At 27.8% G+C, this 4353-nt stretch overlaps 1 long non-coding RNA gene across 1 annotated transcript; it reads left to right on the top strand.

The window, feature by feature from the left end:
* Window positions 1–277: 277 nt before the first annotated feature.
* LOC132949557 (uncharacterized) lies at window positions 278–1607 on the top strand. The gene is made up of 3 exons (XR_009665111.1): window positions 278–420; window positions 1025–1289; window positions 1392–1607. It is a non-coding gene; the product is annotated as an uncharacterized LOC132949557 (long non-coding RNA).
* Window positions 1608–4353: the final 2746 nt, after the last annotated feature.

Below are 4353 nucleotides of genomic sequence, written 5' to 3'. Positions count from 1 at the left end.
GTGCAAATTGCAACACTTGCATTGCAAAACAAAACATTACCATTGGGGATTTTTATGGTATTTGGCTAAAAGCTACTTATGGATTAAATACTAATGTATCTATATTAGCTAAAATAATAAAGACACATGGATAAAAGAATTCGTGAAAATTATTTAACAAATAACACATTTTTAGCAGGTAATATACATTAAATTAATAATAATACATGCATATGTGTGTGTACGTCTTGATAATTACAATATAATATTCATATATCAATTTCAAAATTGTTTTAGTAATTTTTGTTGATCCTCGGCACTAGTGTTTATTAACTCCTGAAGAACAAGAAAAAGCTATAACTCGCCTTATTGAAACATGGGAAACATAAATTTTCTTGAAGAATAAAGATTCTCCTATTTGCGAATTTACAGATACTACTGGTAAATATATGAATGGATATAAATTATTTACTCAATAAATATGCTTAAATTGTAGTAACACTGTTTACATGAAGAACTAAAAAAATAAAATAATATAATGCTTTTCTTAGTAATAAATTGTATTTTTAATATTAGCGTGTTTTACATATATTTTTAACAAAAAAGTAATAAATTAAGTGTAAAAAGTAAAATGTTCATAAAGTATTGGTACCTACTCTTGAGTATGAAAATCTTTGGACAAGTAATAAATATTTTAGAATTCTAAATTTCTAACAGTTAATAGACTAATAGTTTTCATTACTTCCTGGATAAATCCTGGATTCATTACTTCCTGGACCTACCAATTTTGTTTTATATAGATCACTGGTGACATAAATATTATTCTTATACAATATAAATAATTTGAATTCTGTATTTCTGTATAAAACATGTCAATATTTTATTATATTGTTCATTTAAATAGAAATCAATAGATATTTGACTAAAAAATAATAGTATGCTGATTTCTATACTAATATACTTTCTAGAATAATCTGTCCAATATTTGTATAATACAGTTATTTGTTAAAAGTTAAGTCAATCCTGTATTTAACTTTATTTTTAGCTAATGATGAATTAACAATTGAGAGTTCTATTGAAAAAAGCCAAACCTCAACAGATCCATGTGAAGATTATTTATTATCACAATCATCTGTTACATCCAATTCGTCTACCTTGCCCTTAACTACAACTTCTGAAAGTATATTGAATATTTTGAATGATTTTAAACATGTTGAGCGAATTCCTTATACTTATACGGCAGTTAACCAATCCTGAACTTTATCAGTTAGCAAGTGTAGTCTTAGCAGTTCCAGCGACTCAGGTTTAGTGTATGTCTCTATTATGATTATAAAATATATTTTACCTAATGATGATATTTATTTTGTGCTTATATTTCAACATTTCTACAAGTTGTACTATTTCATTTTCAGGTTAGTGTAGAAAGGAGCTTTTCCGGTTTAAAATTCATTGTCTCTGATTTGAGAACATCATTAGATGCAGAACTGTTGGAAGCAATCATGCTAGTTAGAAGCAATGCAAAATTTAAAATATGTCATTAAAATATTAAATTTTGTTCTTATTTATGTGAAAATGTGAAATATAATATTATAATAAAGCTTATAAAGAAAACAACTGTTTCATAATTACAATATTGCAACACAATAATTATTTTGTGTGGACAATTTTATCCAATAATTTATTTATAATATATTATATTTTTTATGAGTTAACTATTAGTTGCCATTGCTCTGATAAAGGGATTGCTTGGAATACAATATGTCAATATCGCTATGGGTACCTACAATCTTTGACCTCGAGATGGTAAAACTAATTTTTCTAACGGCTATCAGTATAACAGATGTATCTGCCATTCATTAATTAGAATTCAATTTGAAATAATTAACTATATTCATTGATTTAACTGATTTTTTTCATTACTATGGATAGTAGGTAATCGTTACTTTTTAGTAATGGCTAATATTTAATCAATGTAGACTAGGTATGAAACTTTTTTCACCTAAATTTAGTCAATAGTATTAAAAACTTAGGGATTAAAATTGATTTTAAATACCATAAAAAATAGAAATTATATCAATTACTGAGTAGGTAACTTAACCTAACCGGTATACAAAATCAAAAACGAAAAAAACAAAAATCGGTTTTTCAGTTACAAGCCTTGATTAAATTGCTTGTGTACCACGGTCCTTGTAAAACATAAATTGTTGGTTACATCTTAAAAGTTATATTCATATCACTAAACTCCATGCATGACGCTTAAAATAAATAAAACTAAATCGTTTCTTTCATGAAATTGTTTTGCAAGTATTTCTGTAACACATGAAATTTACCGAAATGTTTTCAAGTTTTTCACGACTGCATTTTTGTTTCTATAATCTGAATTTTGAACACAATAAAGTAAATACCATGTCTTTATCATTTGAAAGAAGTCCTTGAAAATCGTCTGCTAATGCTTTAATGATAATGTCTGATTTATTTAATGAATATGAAGTTGTATTTTCATTTATAAGCTTGTTAGGAAGTATATAATATGAAAGATTGGAGCATTCTAGTGGTTTTTTTTTGTGAAAAACATGCTTTTAAATCATTAATGGCATGGAAATATATAATAATGGAACAAATATGGCTAATTTATAATATTCTTCTGCAGTATTATTTGTTGGATAATTTGTACGATTCGTTTGTCTTGAACAACTCATTGGAATTTTCAAATCAACTTTTTGAGTTTTAGCCATACTCTCAGACGATTTATAAATTTCTCTAAACCGAGTAGAAACATTTTCTCGGCATTCTGACAAAATAGTGTATCTTTCATTATATTGGCTGCTTCATGTAAATCAATAGACTTTTTCTGAAAACATTTACTTAGTGGAAGAGTGTAGTTAAGCATACGACTACACGAGAAAGACTTCAAAGTGAAACAATAATTTCACTGTCACGCAATACTGTTGCTAGGGATTTAGCTTTTCCAGAAGTATTCAAGTCTTTACATGATGTAATTTCTAACAATGCATCAATAATGTCATGCATATCTTGCATACAACTCATTACTCGGTACTCCTACTTCTTCTCCTCCATGTCTCTCGGGTCTCGACCCATCTCGTTTCGCATAAGCCAATCAATTGATGCCCAACATATTTTCTTAAAACAACTGTTCTTTTGGCTGATGCAGAAAAAAATGATACAGTTTCTTTAATTACTCCAATAAGATTTCTAATACTTTTGACGCGTGAAGCCTCCGAGGCCCCGACCCGTATTTTTCAAGAAATAAATAAAATTATTTACCAACATTTACCTACTATATATATAGCCCAGTGGTATGCGTTTGGATCCATTAAATAATTTTATAATAATATTATAATAAACATTTTATTATTTTAATGATATTAAAATCATAATATCTTAGTCCGTGGTAATAATAATATATTTTGGAATCTATGATTATGTTTAAATACGTACTGTGATGTTTGATCGACATTATATTACTATATATTATATATATATATACCGATCCATATTATGTGATAAATATCTATAAAACGCTTTTAAATTATTTTTTTTGAGATTTGGTATTTTTGAGAGGCACTTTGAATATTTTGCCTCCTGGGCCCTTTAGATCCCAGGTCGACTTGATATAGAATTAATATCGTTGTTATTCTCAAATTGCAAATCACGCCATAAAAGTTACAATAAAAAGGTCAATAAGTCACTTCTATAGTTGTATATGTATAAGGTCGACTTTTAGCATAATAAAGGCACTACATTATAATATATTACTTAATATGTGTACGTCATGCGTTTAGTAAAATGTTACTTATTACTAAAAGCAGTGAGGTCATTTTTGTCCAGATCAACCTACAAACATACTTCTAAACTCAAGTACTCAACAGGTTTTACATAAACATTTTATTATTGCATAAACTAAATACATAAGTATTTAGTTTATTTATAGACAGTGACGTAGCCAAGGAGGATATAGTTAAAAATCAAGGTAGATTAAATCCATCTTGTTACAATTAATTAAGTTGCAAGAAACAAGTACCTATTTGTATGCACGTTTAAATTGGGCCATATAAGGTGACAGCTAGATCTAATACATCTAAACATAATTTCTTACAATTTTACGTTGATAAGATAATATATTAATTTAGATTTAGGGGTTAGGAGTTTACACTTTAGGAGTTTACATGTTTTTTAATAATCATTCAAAGTATTTCAAATGAAAGTTAAATAATACATATTAGTATACATATTGTGTATTTGTGTTGCATGGGCGGGAAGTGAGCTGTTTTAGTCGCGGCCGACGTGTGCAGCACGAGGTGAGGGCCGCATTTCACCCAAGACTGAAATCCAATACAAAATATATACAATCCT

Source organism: Metopolophium dirhodum, chromosome 7 (genome assembly GCF_019925205.1).
Source record: "Metopolophium dirhodum isolate CAU chromosome 7, ASM1992520v1, whole genome shotgun sequence".
NCBI classification, from domain to species: Eukaryota; Metazoa; Arthropoda; class Insecta; order Hemiptera; family Aphididae; genus Metopolophium; species Metopolophium dirhodum.
Note: the sequence above shows the minus strand (reverse complement) of the source record. Positions and strands in the feature narration are given on the sequence as shown.